The following is a 22,571-nucleotide window of genomic DNA, read 5'->3' as shown; positions in this document are numbered from 1 at the left end:
AGGCGCGCACCACCATGCCCAGCTAATTTTTGTATTTTTAGTAGAGATGGGGTTTCACCATGTTGGCCAGGCTGGTGTTGAGCTCCTGACCTCAAGTGATCCACCTGCCTTGGCCTCCCAAAGTGCTGGGACTACAGGGTTAAGTCATTGCACCTGGCCAAAAAGATAAAATTTAACAAACATACCAAAACCTATTTAAAGAAAATAGTGGCAAAACTTTGCAATTTTATAATGTGGCCCATCCTCAGTCCTGACATAATTTACATGTATTTGCAACTACTTTCAAAGCAGAATCACAACATCAGGGATTTTAACACTAATGGATCTAAGAGGGCATCAACCCACTTCAAAGGTTAAAACCCAGAGTCCCACTGAAGTAGCTCCCAAATAGTTAATAAGTGGAAGCCTAGGAGCTGACCTTAAGATTTGCAACTTAATCCAGTGTTCCTTCCCGCATATTACACCGCCTTTCTAAATCTTGAGAAGTTCTGCACTTATTTCAAAGACACTGATCCTGCTCAAACATTTCTGAATTCTCCTCAAACATTTCTGAATTCTCCTTTTGTAATTGTTTTAGAATTATTTCAATTAACAGAATACCTATTTCATTTTATTAGTATGCATCTTATCTTGGATTTAAAATTATACCCCTCAGCTTGTTCATCATGTAAATTATTTGTAGACTAAGGTTTGAATAGCCTACGGATATTACCAAAACCCAAAGCAACCTACAAAAACTAAATATTTTGTTGCTTAGACATGAAGATGCTGAAGTTACCAAAGTTCTAAAACCAATATGAACAATAGCCATGTAACAGGAATAAACATTATGACCTTATAAGGTGACTACTTTGAAAAGGTCAACACTCATTTGCACATATGCTTGTGTGTGTATGTGTATATATGTATGTTTTAGAATACATAGTTTCATTACCTTGTACTCATGTCTTGTCCACAAAATATACACTGATATGTGTATGAATTTTCAAGATATAGGTATACTATCATCATTTCATTTGATGGATATCATTAATCTCTTCCACTGTACATAATAAAAACATCACAAGGTGGGATGAAAGAAAATTTAGATGTTTGCCAAACTCCCTTTCTAAGTTATGTGTGATTATGTTTGTTGTCTATGTATGAGGAGGGAAAGGGGAGGGACTCAGCTCTCCTGTCCTCTGTCCTGACCCCACCTCCTCGCAATACAGGTTTGTAGGTTTGCCCTACATTTTGAAAATAGTTTGTTTCTGGCCAATCAGAGTGTGCACACGGATTCAGGAGGAATCACTATGGTCTACTGTGGTGGGTGAACGAGGCATTTGCAACAGTCTGCAGTGCCTTAACAGGTATAGGTATCGCAGTGATCTGTGGATTATGAGTTTTGCATATTCTTCCATTTGGAGTTAGAAAACCAGCAAGAGGAGAGTCTCACATCTAAAAAAGCTAATAGCTTAATAACTACTACAAAACACTTAGAACATTCTGGCTCAAGACCTTCCACAGACATTGTGCCATTCACCTGGGTATATGCTCAGCATGTCATTAGGGACCATGGAAGAATACTGTTCACATGGCTTAAAGACAGAGGAAACTTGCCCAACACACATACAGTCAAGTTTTAAATTAGCTGGCAGGTGCCAACACTGACCATTGGTTCTTGCAATTTAAAGAATTAAGCAATGGTAAACGGACATCTTAAAAGGGAGTGGGATACAGCAAAAAATGTGAATTCTTCCCGATTCAACACAGAGCTTCCAGTTGCATGTGGTCATGGTTCTACGGAGAGGCCAGGCTCCAGCCAACTTGGGAAGGTGCATTCATCTACTTGGCCCTCTCTGTCATGACTGTACCAGGTAAAAAGGACAGCTGATGTGATTTGTTTGCTCTGTAAGACAATGCCATGCAAGACAACAGAGAGAAAATTTAGTGCACTTTGGTCAGCTGGGAGCCTCTCTGTACCAGTCTGCTTGGGAACACATGCCAGTGCTTGAACTGGTGAACTCATCATTCATGGGTCTGGTTTTGCTTTCAGTGTTATTTCCTGACATCTCGTGGAACCTCAGTCCTACCTTTTAACTACGTTCCTGGGAGGACTGCTTGTAAGACATCTTGCAGGTCTGACCTCTTTAGAGTCAGAAGACAGAGAATGGTTCTTTGATCTTAACTAGTAGGTACTGTTGCAATTGCAGCATGGTGACAATCACTTCCTCTCTTATAGAGTGTCACCACTGGGCTGTTGAAAGACTTGGGAATCCATGCCAGTGAAAACAGGCAAGAGCACTATTAGGTTGGCACTAAAAGCAGTCATTTTAAGGCCCCAGGAGAGGACCCCTGCCTTCTATGTATGCCTCTATCCTTCTAGGTCTAATGCAGCTACAGTGTTTATGTTCCACACTATTTGTCTTACAGAAAAGTACAAGGAAACATATAGCCAGGCTCTAGAACTCTTTTTATCATGTTCTATTGGGAGGAGGTAAAAAAGAAAACAGTTTCTTAGTAGATATGGCTGCATGAAAAACGAGTTCTCTACAAAAATGAGAGGGGTGTGGTGGCACGTGTCTTGCAGTCCCAGCTACTTGGGAGGCTAGGGTGGGAGGATCACCTCAACCCGGAGAGGCAGAGACTGCAGTGAGCCTTGACCATGCCATTGCATTCCAGACTGAGCAAGAGTGAGACCCTAACTCAAAAAAAAAAAAAAAAAAAAAGAACGAGTTCTCCATGAGGCTGTCAAAAGTCAAAATAAACATGGGACCCTTATGGGGAAGAAGAAGCACATATGCTTCAAGTGAATATTTCACACACAGGCAGACCTGGGGCCATTCTGTATCTTTTACTCCTACTGGTCTATTAATCTACTTGCATTTCCCCAGTTTTTATTGTCAAGGTATTATAAATTAGGAAACTTACAAAAGAGAGTATGTAATCTTCTCTGAAATGGCCTGCAGATATGTCACTGTACTAAATGTGTTTCAGATTTAATGAAGCTTTAATGTCCTTTTTAATTTTGCCTGTTTCTGTATCACCAGGGGTCGGGCAAGGCAATCAGCACTCAAGAGGGTGGTTTGGTTTAAAACTAGGAAAAAACTCATTTGCTTATGAGTTGCACTGTATTTTCTTAATTAAATTTACTGAGTAAAATGGTTTAAGTTCAGCCAACCAATGACCTTTGTATGTAGATTTAGATTTATAAATAGGTTAACAGTTAAAGGAAAGAAAAAAAAAAAGAATCACAACAAAGCAAATAGATTAGGGTTAAGCCAATAGAAATCTCTGCTCTCTTTATCATCTTTACAAAAGAAGCATGTAATATAGGCAGCTTAAGTCTAGTTTTTTTAAAAAAAAGTGCACTGAAAAATGTAGACACACATAAGTGCCAGCACTTCATCAAATGAGTCTCATATCCTTTTCATTCCCAGGAGGGGAGCAGCTCACATTGTAAAAGATTTGGAAAAGCTTTATTTATTTGGGGCCAGGGGGTGGAGGTAGAGATAAGGGATTCTATTTAACGTTAAATTAAAAAGTACACTTTAATTCCAAATACTTAAGATTTAGCAAACTGCTGAAGCCTCTGTTTGTTGTGGGATGTGTATTACGTAAAAGGCTGAAAAACAATGGTCTGAAGTGTTTACCAGTTGGGGATATACTTAAATAGCAGTAAACAACTAACATCTCACTCTAAAAATAGGACTATTCCTTAGTGTCATCTTATTGACCTTTGACTTGTCCAACCACAGTCTATAAAATGCTCTTCAGTTAGCAGCATTTGAATTATGTTGGATTTTATAATTTAAATAACAAATATATTTGTATGTGTGTCTGTGTGTGAAAGAGAGGTCATAACAATTGCCAAATCTATAACACGATAAAGACCTTTGTATTTTAACAAAAAGAAGTTATTTATTGATAAAGCAACAGAATGGCTTTTGTTGATAATAAAAATAATTATTGTCACAGAATCACAAATGGTAAAGAGAAAACAAACATTGTAGCCAGAAAACAAGTGCAGGACACAAATTCAAGACATGTTTTTAGTAATCAAGTCTCCTACTTAGAATTATCAACTATGTTGTGGGAGTAGTTTTAAATTTACAGTTCTACTGAAGAGCACTGGATTTTTTTATTCTTAATTTAGACATATTCTATGTTTCTCGACATAACTACAAATTGAAAATAAGCATTTTCAATATAGCCAGTGATCTAGCTGAAGGACAACTTTATAGTCTGAAATGTTCTAAAATTTGTTCTTAATTACCTTGTGCACATTTTACACAATTAAATTTCCATCTAAGGATTTTGCATTTAGATTGTGCGCTGCAGTTAAACCTTCATTTTATAGAAGTGCAGCAGTCACTTTGGAACACTCAGACACAGGGAAACTTTAAAAAATCAGACTTAACTACTGGATTACATAAAATTCCCTAGGTGAGATTTCATCCCAAGACCAATTTACACAGTCCTAGAGAGAGAGTTTAAATCATCTGGAACTATGCTGGTAAAGAACCATAATAAATATGAAATACCTCAAAATCTACTCTAAGATTTTACTTTTTCGCCCCATGTATCAATTTCACTGTTTTCTTACTGAATGGTTTAAAAACAATCCAAAGGATATAACAGCAATTTACCAGTGTTAAAGTGCTTTGTAGGTTAAACTGACAACAAAGAACACAGAAACACAAAGCGTCTTGAAGTAGGGTTTCAATTAAATGTGGAGGATTTAGTAATGCAGGACCAAAAAAAAAAGAGTTACAAATTAATTTAATCTTCTGCCTATAGTTTGCAGCTGCACTCCAAAGTGTCTGGGGCTTAAGAACAAAGCCTTGAAAGGCCTCAGAGTGAGGAAAGCTTCAATTTTTAATGTATAACGCCATTAGCTGATAACTTGTGGAATCTGCAACCCCTGTGGAGGGGCATAAGTGCGAGTAACAGAGACTGATGAAGTGACATATTTGTTCATGTCTAGAACTACGAGGAAGAGGATTATTACTAACACCATCAGGCCTAACAGAAACATGCCCTAATAACCTTTGGGACCCTCCACATTATCAGTACTCACTACATCAAATATATTAAAATCAAAATCTAATTCACTTTAATTAAAGACAATTAGTTTGTTTTATTATTATTGTTTAACTTGCATATTATAATACAATGCAAATTAAAGATGGGATAATAAATGTAACAAAAGCATCAAACTGTGTACACTCTTCCATCTACACTTGTGAAATTAGCTTATCACCGGTGTCTATTTAAGGAAATACAAAGACACCATCATTACAAGTGATGAAGAAATACTTTACTCTCAAGAGAATACAGTGAAATCACATATATTTTTTCCTTATTCAATTTATACTTATTTTCACAAACTCTTTCCTATAAACTCTAAGGATTTCTTCAATGCAAACAGAATTATGGCCCAATGGAGGCACCAGTAGCTTAATTAATTTGCTGAAGATCATACTGTAAGTTGGTGGCAAAGCTTGTTAAGAGCCTAGGAACACCGGGCTCTGCAAATGCTTTGGCAATGGTAAAGGATCCTGTCTGCAAAGACTTCATAGACTTCTAGTGCAGTGGATGAGCCACAGCAAATAACTCATTATGCCTATACCAAAAGTGCCAAGTACTCTGAGAGCCTGTAAGTAATGTCTTTTTCTTTGTGTAGAAAGAGCCTAAATGTGAGGGTCCCATCAGGAGTGCTCCTTAACGGGTGCCAAAACAAAAAACAACTATTGTCCTCACCAAAGTCCACTGATATAAACTTACTTAAGGAGCCCAAACAGTAGCACAAATAAATCAATCAAGCACTTATCTACCATTCAGACGGTCCCGCATTCTGTCCCAGATTATTAATAATAAGGGAGAAAAGACAGCATTACAGACAAATATTTATTAACAAACCTGCACATCCTGCACAGGTACCCTGAAACTTAAAAAAAACAAAAAACAAATAAATGTTTCTAATAGAGTATGTTAAAAAAAAAAAAAGAAGAAATGAGCTTATTATAGTAGACACTTAAACAGGGACAGGGCAACAGTAATTCACAAGTACAATATCCTAATGCTATTCCTTTAATTGCTTTATTTGTTTCACTGTTAAAAATGATTGCCTGCTATAGCCTAACCGTGAATGCTGAAAAGCGTGATACATTGAGGTCTCAACCTGGGCAAACTGTACCTAAACTTATACTTTATTGCAGCTTAGTTCACAATCTTCACCTAATATAGGGTTATATCCCAGTGCAGCAGGAGGATAAATCATCCTGGAATATTACTCCGGCAAAGTTTAGCTGTGACTGGAGCATATGTGCTTTCGAGCCACTGAAGCAAAGGCCCATAAAATACACTAATTACTGGAAGTTATGGTCACTGAGTGATTGATAGCGCTCTGCAAGGCAACTTCCTCATTTTCAGCTCTTCTGACGGGGCTCATCCGCCACATAGCAATTATTAATTCATGACCCACCCCTCAGGCACTGGTACCTTTACGTCTAATTCTCCTGCTACCAAACTACTGCTACAGCTGGACACTGTCTTTCTTCATTCTGATGGCTGGGTAAAGATGATAAAAAGTAGATTTCAGGCTAAATGCTATTGTTTGAATCTTTAAATGTTCCTTGGTCTTTCTAACCCTGCTGTCCCAAAACACGTAATTCTCCTTCCTCTCCCATATGCTATTTCACTTGCATCATTTTCTTTTTTTCTTGTGTGTGTGTGTGTGTGTGTATATACATAAATATATGTATATACTTATGTACATATAAGCATACGTGTGTATATATGTGTATACTTATGTATATATAAGCATATGTGTGTGTATATATATGCATGTGTTTATGTTTGTGTATGTGTATATCAATCTGTTTATACTACATTAGACCAAAAACCCTAGCTGAGTAACTTTTTGGTTAGATACTGTGTTTAAATGGAATATACAATTTCATCTAGGCCATAGTAAGTATAAGGCAGCTAACTGATAAATAAAAAAGGGGAAAACCCCCTCAATTTAAAAATACCCACTTTTGTAGCTTTACAGACACTTTAACTGTTCCATGTTGATTTCCATCAATAGCTCTACTCACAGCAATACTAATGAAAATATCTGGGTATCTAACTAAATCTCTAAAAGTCAGTTAAAAACAATGGCAAAGGTATTTTTCCATGGTATTCTGTGCACTGAGGGGAAATTCGTGAGAGACTTAGAGTTAAAGAGACATAAAGTTTAGCCATGATCAATGAAAGCAACCATTTTACTTCCCTAATTGAAAAATGAAAGTTCTTCCAATGTTCGCAAGGCTCAAAATGCAACACTGAGGGTAGTTTTCCTATCTGGAACCTGAGATGGTGCAACAGATGAGTAGATAGATTTCTAGCTGACCTATTCTTCCAGGATTTGGTTCAAATTGTTCCTCCTTTTCTCCTCTTCTGTCAGGAGTTAATCCCAGAAGATTCTACCCACAGTTTTGTGGACAAACTTCATACCACTCTCTGTCCATATCCTTCACTAGGCAGTGTGTATCACACCCTCCCCGGTGACAGTTACCAGTGTTCTGCATCTTCCTGTGTTTCTAGTGCCTTACACATTTTAACTTGTTTAAGGGCAAAGTATAAATCATAAACTTTTATGTTCTCCATGACACCAGAAATAGCATTTTGCAGTAGGTTGACAATAAGCACTTGTTGATTATGATATATCCCCTGATGTTGATCTCTCCTGGAGTCTGGTCAACCTGGAGGTGCCTGGTTTGCTTGTTTCTATGCCACAGTACCTTAATGAACACGGTACACAAACTCTTCAGTATAGGAACTGACGGTCTTAACTGACAAGGCCCTCTTACATATCACTGCTTAGACTGATCAGTAGCTACCATTTTCACATATTTAACCATTATGACGAATTTAGAGGACTTGTTTCTTATTAAAGACTAAAAGGTTGCCAAGGAGGAAAAAGACTAGAGTTAAATGGATTGAACTCATGGAGATAGAGAGTAGAATGATGGTTACCAGAGGCTGGGAAGGGTAGCTGGCAGGGAGAAGAGTGGGGATGATTAACGGGTACAAAAATAAGGTTAGAATGAATAAAATTATAGTATCTCATGGCACAACAGGTGATTACAATAAAAAATTTACTACACATTTAAAAATAACTAAAAGTATAATTGGAATGTTTGTAACAAAAAGAAATGACAAATGCTTGAGGTGAATACCCCATTTACCCTGATGTGATTATTACACATTGCATGCCTGTACCAAAATATCTCATGTACCCCATGCATATGGACACCTACTATGTACCCATAAAACTTTTTTTTTGAGACAGAGTCTCGCTCTGTCGCCCAAGCTGGAGTGCAGTGGCACAATCTCAGCTCACTGCAACCTCCAGCTCCCAGGTTCAAGTGATTCTCCTGCCTCAGCCTCCCAAGTAGCTCGGATTACAGGTGCATACCAACACACCTGGCTAATTTTTGTATTTTTAGGGGATTCATCATATTGGCCAGGCTGGTCTCAAACTCCTGATCTCAAGTGATCCACCCACCTCAGCCTCCCAAAGTGCTGGGATTACAGGCATGAGACACTGCACCCAGCCCCCATAAAAATTTTTAAAAAATGATTAGAGTTAACTGCCCCAAACCCCATCTCATGTGTTTACTTCAACAGTCATTTGAATCCTCATAAGAATTAAGAAATGACATCCTCTTAAAAAGTCTGTATAATGCTGACCTGTGTCCTCTGACAGCAGGCAGCCCTAATCATGACAATGGTCTCTTAGAGACCTAGCTTTGGGGACTTCCAGTTCTAAACCATTCTCTGAAGTCATGCAGCTGTGGGTATCTGAGAAAACATCAGTGCTGGGGTCTAGTCTATTGAGCTCAACTTCACTCACATTTCTATTTCTAGACATTTGAAAGTCAAGGGAGTCATAAACAGTTGATATTCTCATACTTCTGGCCTCTGTACATGCTGCCGCTCTTGTTGGAACACTGTCCTCCAAATTTAACTCATTAATCAAAACTTAGCTTAGATACCAGCACTTCTAGGAAGCTTTCTGAAATGTATTGTGCTTCCAGTGATGGCCTTAACACAATCTACAGCCCAAGATGCTCTTTTGCAATGAGACCTTGTTGCTTCATCATCAAGAACCTACATTGTGATCAACAGAATGTGGCAGGAACAATCCTGTGTAATTTCTGAGGTTGGGCCTTAACGGATCTGTAGCTTTTGCAATCACAGCTTAGAACATTAGGCACCACAAAGGAAGTCTAAACTAGCCATGAAGGGGAGATGGGAGAGGAGGGAAAGCAGGGAGGTGGGTCCCAGACACTCCTGGCCATCCCCACCAAAGCACCATACACGCAGATGAAGTCATCTTGGATCTTCCATCCTTAACCACTACCCAACTGCAACCTCACGAGAGGCTTCTGATGCCACATAGAATGGCTGAGCCTTGCTAGGATTCCTGACCCACAGAATCCTGAGTAAATAAATGGTTATTTTAAGTCACTAATTTTGGGTAGTTTATTAAACAGTAATCAACAACTGACACGCTTTCTCTGACACTGATGTCAGCCCACACTCTCCTGTGCCCAGTTCTACGTGTTTCCGTTGCACTTTTACTTTTCTTTCTTCCTATTAGTAAAGGAGTCCCTGAGGGCAAAGTTTATACCCTTACTGCCAACACTGGGTAGCACTGGATAAATATTTACTAATTAGATAGGATCCTTACCTACCTACTTCCTATTACAGTAGACATACTGGAGATTAGGTTGATATTTGTGTTTCTTTTTAATAAATAAACTAGGCCTTAGTTTCTGAAAAATAACTAGCACATTTTGAAATATGGTGAAACTAAACCAGCTACAGGGATAGTGTAAGATATAATCCTATGAAAAGCAGTCTTAACTGACCAGCAGAGTCACAATAAACCTGTCTTTTCCTTTATCTGATTTCCTGCTCAGTTCCATTTACCATTCATCTCTTTTTCCAAACTACTTGATTTACTTTTCTGTAGCATAATGGAAGAAGCAGATTTTAATCTGTGAGTCAGAATACCTGACTGCTGCTGCTTGATCTATTCACCTAACCTTTCTAGAAAAGTCCTTTAACTTATATGGATCTAAGTTTCCTCATTTGCAAAATGGGAACTTTGATGCTCATAAGGCGAAACAATATTTGATGCCTCAAGCTGCTGATTTTTCAGAGTCGGGAGAAGCTTGAAAGAGATAATGAATACCAAATAGCTTTGTTAAGTGTTACATTAAAAGAAGTGTGATGTTGTCACCCTTCTTGTTAGAATGACACTGAGCAAGAGGATGTCAAGAGCTTGGAAGAGAGGAAAGAGCACTATATTTCACATCAGAAGACCCAGATTCCAGTCCTCTTCTGCACAGTTCCCTGGAGACCAGCTTCCTCTCTGCTAAGAGGAGTGGTCTGATTTAACAAGTTCTAAAGTCTCTCTTTAGGTTAAAAAAAATTCTAGTCTCTAAGTACAACATAAGGCATATAAGAGAATTTTCTAGGAGCAGTGGTTTTTACCACTGGATATCACAAAGTTGGCAGACATGGTTCCCAAAATTATCATAGACTCAGAATTTTAGTGTTGAGATATGTCACTAGAAGACTGGTTCCTTATCTTTCAGATCTCAACTGAAAAGTAATCCCATACCACTCAGTTACTCCTAGCATATCATCCTGTTTATTTATTTTCTTTTTTACTTTTAGAGTCAGGGTCTTCCTCGGTCACTGGAGTGTAATGGCATGACAGTAACTCACTGCAGCCTCAAACTCCTGGGCTCAAGGGATCCTCCCGAGTAGCTGGGACTACTGGTGTGCGTCACCACGTGCAGCTTAACTTGCTTATTTGTCTAAAAAGGTACAGTGATCAAGTATTCTTTTTTAAAATGTAGGCTTCATGAAAGCAGGGATTTTGTCAGTTTTGTTCTCAGCAGTGTCCCCAGTGACTAGCACGGGGCCTGCCACATACTAGGCACTCAAAAAATATTTTCTGAGTGACCAAATGAATACATGACTGCATCTTGTTTAACCTTGTATCTGTCTCTTCTACAGAAAAATTCTTTAAAAACATCTGAGACAAACAGCCATTCAGTCCCTACTTAAGTGTACCCAGGGATGGGACATTTTTACCTCTAAAGGCAAATGATTTCACTGTTGAGGAGGAAAGTGTAGAGTTCTATCCATTAGAAAATCCTTCTTTATACTGAATAGAAAGTCATGGGACTTTTTTTTCTTTTTTTGGCTTTTGTTTTAGCTTCAGAAGATTCAGCCTTCTTGTCATAAAAGATCAACTTGCTGCTTCTCCACTGACAATCCTTCAAACATCTGAAAATGGGTTGTGAAATGCCTGCTTTAACTTCTATTTATTCTTCATATCAAGACTTTGTGTTTCTTAAAATTTCAAATTCTGTGTATTTGTGTGTATACATGATATGAGCATGTGCTACTGGAAAAACTTTAAAATCAGTCTGAAATCCATCAAAATAACAAAATGCTTAGCTGGGACTGCTAGCACCTGTTACATCTTGTTTTGTCAATCTCATGGTTGTTCCTGACAGCTCTGAACACAAAGCAAACTCAACAATGCCTTATTCAGTGGGAAACACTTCACTTTGTCTGCCAGTTTCAAATTCACTACAATCACTGACAACCTTGGAAAATGCACATTTAGGCATGGTAATCTGAGACAGCTGGATCCCTTCACAAACCTTGCAAAGGACTGAACTAGTCAATCCATCATCTGCCAAAGGTCATTTTAACAACTCCTTTTCCACTAAGTTACACACAATTTTAGATTCTCCCCCCAAAAAAAGATAATGGAAAAACATCAAGACAGAATTACAGAAAAAGGAGTAAGAGCAGGGGAATGAGTGACAGAAACTGTTACATGTTCTTTTCCTCAGCATCCTTCAATGGGAGGGGAGGACCCAGGACAAGGATTCCAGAATCACATCCTCCCCACTTTCATATAAAATCTTCCATGGAAATTTCCTTTGTCTTTGGGCCCTTCAGATCCTTTCACCTTTTGATGGTTCTCAGCAGAAACTTTGGTCAATAGGTAATATGTTTCACTAGTTGGATCAGGAGACTTCACGTTTAGTGTATGCTTTATCTGAACTACCTGGGACCAGAAATATTTCAGATATTGGCCTTTTTTGGATTTTGAAATATTTGCATTATACTTACCAGCATCCCCAATCCAAAAACCTGAAATCCTAAATGCTCCAATGAGTGTGACCTTTCAGGGTCATGTTAGTGCTCAAAAAATTTCTAATTTGGGGGTATTTCAGATTTTGGACTTTCAGGTTAGGAATATTCAACATGTGGTAAGATTTCACTCACATTCTTGAAACTAATTTTAAAAAGAAGAGGAGAAAATATCAGTATTTGAGTGAAACACCAAATGGCAAGTTTTTATGGTATAGAAAAGTTGACAGCAGCTGCTTACAGAGCATCCAGAGCCATCCGTCACCCCTCAGACCAGTTCACAATCACCAAGGGCTAGAAAAGCAAACAAAGGCACAACCACACACCCACTAGAAACAGCTGTGTGTCTGGGTGTTTTTTTTGTTTTTTGGTTTTTTTTGGCAGCTGGGTAAGGGAGGGGGAAAATGAGTTCTATATATTTAGAGGCAAGAGCCAAGTCTAGATAATGTTTCATAATTCTTATTACTTGGTAAGTACTCAATACATACAAGACGCTATTTCAAAAAGCTTACTTCAAGTAACTTTATGTGGTTGTTAATGTTAAATAAAAGTGTTCACGAAAAAACCTAGAATATTGAATATATTCTAATCTTACTTTCAGAAAGTATAAGTGTTTATTATTGTTTATCTTCTGCCTCCCTTATTACATTGTAGGCTCAACAAGGAAAGGGAATATGCCTATTTTGTTTGCCAGTGTATCCCCAGCACTTAATAACATGTTTGACATGTAAAAGGTGTTCAGCAAATATTTAAGGAATGAATGAATTCCAATGTTACCTTCAACTTACACATAAGAAATTGACATTTGGAGTGACAAACTGAATTGGCTAAGATCACACTGGTTATAAGTGTTGGTGCCAATATGTGAACTGAATTCTGGCTAATCCAGTCTAAGCCCTTTAATAGTTCAAGAATTAGGATAACAGCACTTGAATCTAAAAATGATATTGGAAAGAAAATGACAAAATGACAAACTCGCCATCAAACTTCTCCAGAAGTTTCCGTCAAGGGTACTGGGCTAGGTAATTCATGCCACTTTTTCTTTTTTTTGAGATGGAGTCTCGCTCTGTCACCCAGGCTGGAGTGCAGGGTTGCGATCTCGGCTCACTGAAACCTCTGCCTCCTGGGTTCAAGCAATTTTCCTGCTTCAGTCTCCCAAGTAACCGGTTGCAGGCGCCTGCCACCATGCCCAGCTAATTTTTATATTTTTAGTAGAGACAGTGTTTTGCCATGTTGGCCAGGCTGGTCTCGAACTTCTGACCTCAGGTGATCAAACCGCCTCAGTCTCCCGAAGTGCTGGGATTACAGGTGTGAGCCACCGCACCCAGCCCCTGCCACTTTTCAAATACTTTTATTTACATTTACACAGCTCTACATGGTTTATGTGTTTACTTATACATATAGAAGATCACAATTCATTTTCTTGATATCTAATGAGTCTTATCTGGCATCTATTAAACAACATGTATATGTAAAAATTAGATGTGTTAAGCTTTTACATTCCAACGAGACAAAAGGTAGTTATATCCAACTATTTGTATTTTTTATAGTAAATTTTCCTAGGGATAATTTCTATTACTAATCCTTAATAAAAACTCACTTTTTCTGAGAAAAAACACTGCCATATGTCATTTGAGGAAAAAATGATTTTTTTTCTATAGGAATACTAAGAGAAGGGCAATCTTGTACAACATATATTTTTCCCATGTTGTAACATAAAAATTTAAATTTTTTCTTCGATGATTTCTTCCCCTTTGTTTTCTCTGTTTTTTCTTCCTGGAACTTCTATTTTTCATGTTACTTCTTGACTTGGTTCTTTAACGAGAAGTTCTCATGAACTTCTTGACTTGGTTCTTTAATTTTCATTTCTCTCCTATTTCTTGCTGTTCTCTGAAAGTTCCTTTTGCTACAGCAGCCTATTCTTATCTTCTGAGTGCACTAGTTTCTCTTTAGTCCCCTGAGGATACTAGTGGTAGTTTATTTGAACTTTTTACCCTCTGCACAGTTTTTTGGCCAAGTTGCTTTTCTTTTTAGTTATTGTAGGCCTCTGTTCTCACCCTAAAGGCCTTTCTCAAATGTCTCTGTAAGAGTAAGGCACTGAAAATCTCACTGGATACTCTGTGCTCACGGATGGGGCTTGTAGACTAAGGGCTCTCCTGGGAGCATGATTTAGCTAGGCTCTTTCCTTGGGGAACTCCCAATGTCTGGATCTTTAAGTCTTCCTAGTCAGATTTCCCTAGACAAAGTCTCTGCTAATCTCCTGCCTGAAAAGTAATCTTTGAGTGTAAAGTAATCACGAGTGTTCTAGGAACAGGGTGGGAGGTCTCAACATTCAGAATCTAAACTTTCACTTAATGCCTCTGAACACAGAAATGGGACACAGACTTCTATGGTGCCAGGTATCACTCATTTTATTTGCTCCAAAAAACCCTCCCACTCAGTTTTGTTAGATTGAGTGTCCACCTACGGTGTTTACTGAAGTACATTAACAATTGTTTTCTATTGGGTTTTCATGAGCAATTCATATTAGTTTGTAATAAATGAAAAGATTAACTAGTCTTAGCATAATTATCAAACTGACTTTAAAGCAATTCTCCTCTCTTGGTCCCACCTTGACTCCTGGCGCCACATATCTGGCCCCACCAACTCCTGAGCCTTTGGCTGTTTACAGTATATCAGATTGCCTGCTTGCTTGTATTCTCAGCCCTGGTCAGTTGTTTACTGTTATCTCAAATTCAAAGCCTGAGTGTTGTTGTCTCCTTTCCCTTTTTCTTTATGGTATTATTTAGCGTGCGCGCGCGCGCGCGTGTGTGTGTGTGTGTGTGTGTGTGTGTGTGTGTGTGTGTGTGTAAATCACGTTATGGCTATTTTTAGTGGAGCTTAAGGTGAAACTGTAAGCTAAAGCTTGAACCGTATTTAACCAAATTAGCAGTCTTTCCGATTCAAATGTAAACATTTCAAAGGGTAATTCCTTTTAAAGAGAGGGGATAATGGCTTTCTTCCCTTGCGAACTTTGTCCAAAACCTCTGAAGTAGATCTCCCATCTAAAGAGGAGGAAACTGAGGCTCAGAGAAATTAAGTGATTTACCTAAGGTTCTATAGCTTAGGCTGGCTGAAGTGGAATTCAAATTTGGATCTGATACTCTGGTAAACTGAAAGCTCTTCTTCACAAGCAAAACACTGTGATTTATTCTCCAAACACTGATGGACATTTATATTAAAGACTCCATCACACTCTAAACTTTGATCTTTATTTTCTGAAACTGCTTTAAAAAAACCACTACAAAAGTAGGAAAAAAACTGAGTCAAAAAGATTTCTTGAGTGCCCACTAGGGCAATGGAATTGTACTAAACAGAAAAGAAGATTATGAGAGAGTCAGATTTGAATCCTGTCATAAGGAACTATGACATACCTATAAATTACTGTAATACAAAGTGGACAATTTACATGCCACAAGGAAGATGCAGATGAAGGTCAAAAGAGGAAGATATTACCTTCAGCTGGAAATATGAGAGTTGGCATCATGAAGGATGGTTATTTAAACTGTATCTTGGAGAGATGAAGAAAAATGATATTACATGTACAGAGAACAGCATATTATTCCATGGGTTTATTTTTAACTTGGTAAAGGTAATTCTAAAACTCACAGTTCTTTTTGTCAAAATAATAGAGCCCAAAAAATCTTCAGAAGATGGCCAGGTGCTGTGGCTCATGCCTGTAATCCCAGCACTTTGGGAGGCCAAGGCAGGTGGATCACCGAAGGCCAGGAGTTCAAGATCAGCCTGGCCAACATGGTGAAACCCCGTCTCTACTGAAAATACAAAAATCAGCCAGGTGTGGTAGCGCATGCCTGTGATTCCAGCTACTTGGGAGGTTGAGACAGGAGAATCGCTTGAACCTGGGAGGTGGAGGTTGCAATGAGCTGAGACTGCGCCACTGCACTCCAGCCTGGGCGACTGAGTAAGAGACTCTATCTCAAAAAAAAAAAAAAAAATCTTCAGAAGATGATGTTACTTGGATGACAATGACAATGACCTTGTGTTGTTCTCTATGTTCTTCACCTATGTTGAGACATTTTTCTAAGTCATGGTCCTTGCTTTCATCATTTAGCACATCATTCAAACCACTTCAATAAAACACTGGTCATGATGAAGAGGGGTCTCAGAGGACTAGATGACGCACCAATTAACCAAGCACATTGAGCCAGGCTGTTCTATGCCTCAGACTCAGGAGACTGGTTAGAAGGGTGGCAAACAGGCAGAAAGAATGAAGATCCAAGTGAAAAGAGCAAAATGCATATGTTATGCATAGGCTATGCACAGGCTAAAGATGGGGCTTTCAGATGGGTGCGGTGGTGCAGCTGTAGTCCTAGCTACTCTCAGGGGGCTGAGGAGGGAGGATTGCTAGAGCCCAGGAATTCAAGGCAAACCTGGGCAACCTAGCAAGACTCTGCCTCTAAAAAAGGGTGGGGGGCAGGCTTTAGGTCTGACTCCTATAGAAATGTCTGTCAGATTATTCATCTCAACCTTAATAAAGTTTATAATAACCCACCACATAGAATCCCAAACCAGAACATGTATTTGTACAGCATACTCAGTAAAAATAAGAATATTACAGGACTGCCTTGGTGCCTTTTTAATGTAGATGCATCATCCTAAATACTGCAAATTGCAAGGCTAGCAGAGAACGTATGTTGACTTATTTTTTGACTCAAGAAGGACCCACTTAAAATTCACTTTTGCAGATATGACTGTTTACTTCCCAACTACAGATTTATGTTGTGAACGCAAATGACACAAGAATATAAATGGAATAATTACTTAGTAAAAAATGAGAGTGGGACTTTCTCCTTAAGCCATTCTTTAGAAGAGATAAGCACTGAACAGCCTGTGAAATTCAGAAATTATGCCCTAAAATGTTTTAGCCACCCCTAATAAAATTATTAAACTTGGTAAAGCCCTTATTATATACCAAACTCATTTTCATTTTAAAGTTTAGCCCGGACGTCTTCAACAGAGACTATAAGGTTAATAATCCTAAAATTCTCCTAGGCAACTGAATCAGTATAAGCTTTCCAGAAGAGGTAAACAAATATTCCAGGGCAGGATTACCCTCCTAGTTTGTCCTAGTTCAGGAATTCTACATCCTTGTTAGTGGGTCTCACTACTTTTTCATTTTCTTTTTGCATTTTCACATTGATTCTTGCTAATGAAGTTTCAAGGAAAAGAACTACAGTTCCACACGGGTTCTCTTCCCCAATACAGTGTGAGCCCACACAAACCCCACATGTGGCAATGACCTTTAATGATTCCATAACTAATCCACAGGAGGGGAACTACAACACATTTAAAGATCTGAGTTAAACACCACAAAACAAACAATGGAGAAATGGCCCAAATTCTTCCCATCAAGTCAAACTGTCATACATCAGTCAAGGTGAATAATCTTTTTTTCCCTTCCTAAGGATAACTTTCATCTTTTTGTTACATCTGCCAACTCCAAATATTACATGCAGGTGACAAAAACCTGGAAGAGATGACCTTTATCCCCCCAAAAGAGGGATGCTCTACTGAAAGGAGAGAGAAGCAATTCTGTCCCTGGGTAAAAGATAGTCTGATATTAAAGTTTCTTTGCTTAAGGCATAAATGTACCTGTCTGTGATTTTTTTTTTTTAATGGCACATTTTAGCGGCATGTAGCATCATCTTTTATGAAAGAGTGTGGCAAGAGGCCTTGTTATGACTCCCCATGGGGGCTGTGACAGCATATTAACAAGGCAATGGGCAGCAGGAAGAAGGCAGGCAAAGAGGAACCCTGTCATTTCAGGGGTTTAAAACAATGAAGGCATTCAGCCGGGTGCAGTGGTGCACCTGCAGTCCTAGCTACTCAAGAGGCTGAGGCAGGAGGATTACTTGACTCCAGGAATTCGAGGCAACACTGGGCAACATAGCAAGACCATGTCTCTAGAAAAAAAAAGTGGGAGGCAGGGGGCAGCCCTCAAGTCTGACAGCTGTAGATTGAACTTTCTGCTTCTGGCATCACCAAACCTCAGAGATGAGGGTTTATGGAACTGGGGGAAAGGGTGCTAGGGAGACATAGAAGAGACAGAAAACTCTCATGCCCATTTTTGTCTCTGATTCTTTTTTTTTTTTTTTTTTTTTAAAGACATCATCTTGCTCTGTTGGCTAGGCTGGAGTGTGGTGGTACAATCATAGCCCACTGCAGCCTCAAACTCCTAGGCTCTAGCAATCTTCCTGCCTCAGCCTGCCACGCAGCAAGCACTACAGGCACACATCACCATTCCCTGCAAAATGAAAAAAAAAATTGTTTTTTTTAGAGATGGGGTCTTGCTATGTTGCCCAGACTAGTGTTGAACTCCTGACCTCAAGTAATCCTCCTGCCTCAGCCTCTCCAAGTGCTGGGATTATAGGAACGAGCCACTAGGCCTGGCCTGTATTTGATTCCTGTGTAATTTCAGGGAAATTCCTTTGCTCGGTTTCCCATATTTTTATCATTTTTTTTTTCTTTACCACAGGTACCCTAGGAGAATAAACTGGTTAACTTAAAACACTTTGAGGAAGGCATGCACACAAACAGGTAGTGAAACTACACTAGGGGAGATCTTGCATACTTTGACATTTGATCTCTCCTTAAGTGTTTACAAGGATCCATACCTTAGAGTGTGCTGGGAAATGGGGAAGGGATCCTCTATCTTTCCCCTCTTTCTCCTAGTGGCAAACTCTGTTCAAGACCAATCTCCCTTACATGTCAACTCCTTTGTGTGAAACCCTAGCCCCTTCCTCTTGTGGCTCAGAGTCCTTCATAAACATTTCTACTGAAGACTCATCACACTATTCTGGGCTTTAGGTATTTTTCTTTCCTACCAGAGGTGGGCTCTCCTTAGCTCTGTGTGCCCCACTCTCCAGGGCCTGGCACAGGGCAAGTGCTTAAGTAAGAATTATTGAAGAAAGGAAAGTTTCTGCTAGAAAGAGAATTTTGTTTCTAAAAAAACAGAAGAGGAGCAATTCTTGCAAAGTGTTGACTATGTTACAGAATGCAGTTTGTTCCTCAGATTCCAAAATGCTATTGAGATTCATACTTCTGTCTATAGTGATTTTAAATTGGATTTACTACATCTATTCCTAGTATACTATGGTAAAAACAAAGAAGAATCTTGGCCTTCAAGTACTTCTTTTGCACGAACTTCCTAATCCCTTCAGGTAATGTTCTCATCATATTGGCCCTTAAGGAAAAACAAGAACTGGCCGGACATGGTGGCTCACGCCTGTAATCCCAGCACTTTGGGAGGCCGAGACGGGTGGATCACAAGGTCAGGAGATCGAGACCATCCTGGCTAACATGGTGAAACCCCGTCTGAACTAAAAATACAAAAAATTATCTGGGCGTGGTGGCACGCGCTTGTAGTCCCAGCTACTTGGGAGGCTGAGGCAGGAGAATCGCTTGAACCTGGGAGGCGGAGGTTGCAGTGAGCCGAGACTGTGCCACTGCATTCCAGCCTGGGTGACAGAGCAAGACTCCGTCTCAAAAAGAAAAAACAAGAACCTTGGGTTTCTCTTGTAATCTTCACTACTGAATCCCCACAATTTCTCATGTATGGACTCAAAATCTCCTACTTCTCTTCCCTATCACATGTTTTTCTTTACCTTGGACCCCAAATAGATTAGGTATAAAAAAACATGCCAGGGGCTTTACACTATGACTTACTGGTCTATTACTTGTGTTGGTACCATGCTGTATGGGGGTAATAAGCCCCTAGAGGTCAGGGGCTACAATCCCATAGTTCCTTCTGAAGGCATTTAGTTAAGCATCATGTACAGAGGTGCTCAACAACTCTCTCTGATGATCATAATCTGATTTCTCTTTGCAACCTCTAACAACATCTCTTCCTCCTGCTGTAACACCCAGCTCCTTACCATCCATTTTAAAATACAAGGAGCATCAAAAGGCCTAGCTCTTCCTGGCCCTCACTCCTGACCATCTGGTTATCTGCTCTCTACCACATGAGCCAACACAGTCCTTCCGGCATTCAGGTGTCCCACCCTCAATGCTGACACTTTTTCACACAGTTCTCTGTACCTAATCCTCTTCGATCCTGAAAATTCAATGAGTCTGTTTTTTTCAGTCTTCCAGAGAATATTCAATAGTTTATCTCCAGGATAAATGAATATCATCAACAAAACCCAAATATATCAATGGCAATCTCCTTCCTTACACTACAAAAAGTCTCTTTTTATTAATCTTTGCACCCCAGCAACCAGCAAAATACTGGCAGACAGACACATATTTCAATATGCAACATAAATATATTTATTGAGCACCCGTCTTCCTACCTACTTAAACTGATCTCCCTGTTTCCACACCTGCCTCTCTATAGTCATGCTCCACAGAGCACTCAATGATACTGTGAAAATTTAAGTCAGATCATTTCTTCTAAGAGTAATACATAAAGTCCTTAGCATGGCCTACAAGGATGTATTTCCCCTGGCCCCTGGCTACCTCTCTAAATTTATTTTTTCCTATTTTTCCCTTGCTAACTCCACTCAAGTCACAGTGGTCTCTCCCTTCCTTAAAAATGCTGAGAGTGTACTCTATCTTGGTGCCTTTGAGCTTGCTATCAGGTGGCTCCCTTCTCTCATAGCATTCAAGTATCTGCTCAAGTGGTACTTTACCAGAGAGGACTAGTCTGCTTTCTTTTCTTTTTTTTTTTTTGAGACGGAGTTTCAGTCTTGTTGCCCAGGCTGGAGCACAATGATGCGATCTCGGCTCACTGCAACCTCCGCCTCTCGGGTTCAAGTGATTCTCCTGCCTCAGCCTCCTGAGTAGCTGGGATTACAGGCACGCATCACCATGCCCAGCTAATTTTTTGTATTTTTAGTAGAGAGAGAGTTTCTCCATGTTGGTCAGGCTGGTCTCAAACTCCTGACTTCAGGTGATCTGCCCACCTCAGCCTCCCCAAGTGTTGGGATTACAGGCGTGAGCCACTGCGCCCGGCCTAGTCTGCTTTCTTTTTCTCCATAGGACTTACTCCCATCTGACAAATTACATATTTAGTTATCCCTTTGTTTTCTGTCCTTCCCCTCATGCCCCAGCCCTCCCCAAATGGTACTCCATGACAGGCAAGACTTCAGTGTCTTTTCCTTATTCTATCCCAACTGCTTATACAGCAGGCACAGCAGGAGCTCAACACATGAATGCATAAATGAATGTAGAAAGGATGAATGGTGAACATTTATATGTGCTTTAAATCTTAAATCTAATAGTTATGTGCTCTTATAGTAGTGCCATGCCTCTGCATTTTATGCCATTTTATCACTGTCTCAGTCACACAACTCTAGAGTTGGTGTGTGAAAGCTAAGGAAGGAAAGAAAACAACACAATGAGCAGTAGCACAGTCATAGAATGTTAGTCTGGAAAGGGGCTTAGAGATCAATATTTTACAAATAAAGAAACTGAGGCCCAGTGAAGAATAGTGGCTTCCACAGGGTCACCTAAAAAACTAGTTAGCAAATCTGGAATTGTAACCCAGGTCTTTCATTCCCAATCTAGGATTTTTATCTCTATACCATGTCACTTCTCAACTGTCTTACACTATATCCAGTCACTTATAAAATAAACAATAACGATTTAAAATATGCAAAAGGAAATTGTATAACAGCAATCCTGAGTTCCACAAATCAAAAACACTAGTTTTCCCTAAAACAGGATAATAGAATAAGCCTTTGAGGATTCTCTTGGGAGACTCAGCTCTGAGATCTGACCACCATTATCGCTAACTTCTCAGAGGATGCATACATATTGCATTTCCTCTTAGATTGCCTTTTAAGAAGAAGCAGAAGAATATGATTTAATAAACGTTCCACACTTTATTTTTGCTTTCTTTCTACTGTGCAGGTGAATTGAGTTTGAAGATTATTTCCTTACAAATACAATTGCATTCATGCATTACAAAACTCACAGAAAAAGTATTTGACTAAAAAAAAAAAGGTTATAAAATCATGATTGCAACTCTATCTATGATATTATTTAAAGAGTCCTTTCTACTTTTCTATTAGAAAAAGTCCTGGCTGGGCACAGCGGTTCCCGCCTGTAATCCCAGCACTTTGGGAAGTCAAGGCAGGAGGAACTTGAGCCCAAGAGTTCAGGACCAGCCTGGACAATATGGCAAGACCCTATCTCTACTAAGAAAAAAAAAGACTCCACCCCAAATCAACAGAATATACATTCTTCTCAGCACTACATAGCACTTATTCCAAAATTGACCACACAGTTGGAAGTAAAGCACTCCTCAGCAAATGTAAAATAACAGAAATTATAACAAACTGTCTCTCAGA

At 39.2% G+C, this 22,571-nt stretch overlaps 1 protein-coding gene across 2 annotated transcripts in view; it reads right to left on the bottom strand.

Annotated features, from left to right (window-relative positions):
* MAP2K5 (mitogen-activated protein kinase kinase 5) overlaps positions 1-22,571 on the bottom strand; it is a 261,608-nt gene that overhangs the window by 82,549 nt on the left and 156,488 nt on the right. The gene's annotated exons all lie outside the window — the stretch shown is intronic.

The sequence above is a fragment of the Mandrillus leucophaeus genome, unplaced genomic scaffold (assembly GCF_000951045.1).
Source record: "Mandrillus leucophaeus isolate KB7577 unplaced genomic scaffold, Mleu.le_1.0 Scaffold12, whole genome shotgun sequence".
Lineage (NCBI taxonomy): Eukaryota > Metazoa > Chordata > Mammalia > Primates > Cercopithecidae > Mandrillus > Mandrillus leucophaeus.
Note: the sequence above shows the minus strand (reverse complement) of the source record. Positions and strands in the feature narration are given on the sequence as shown.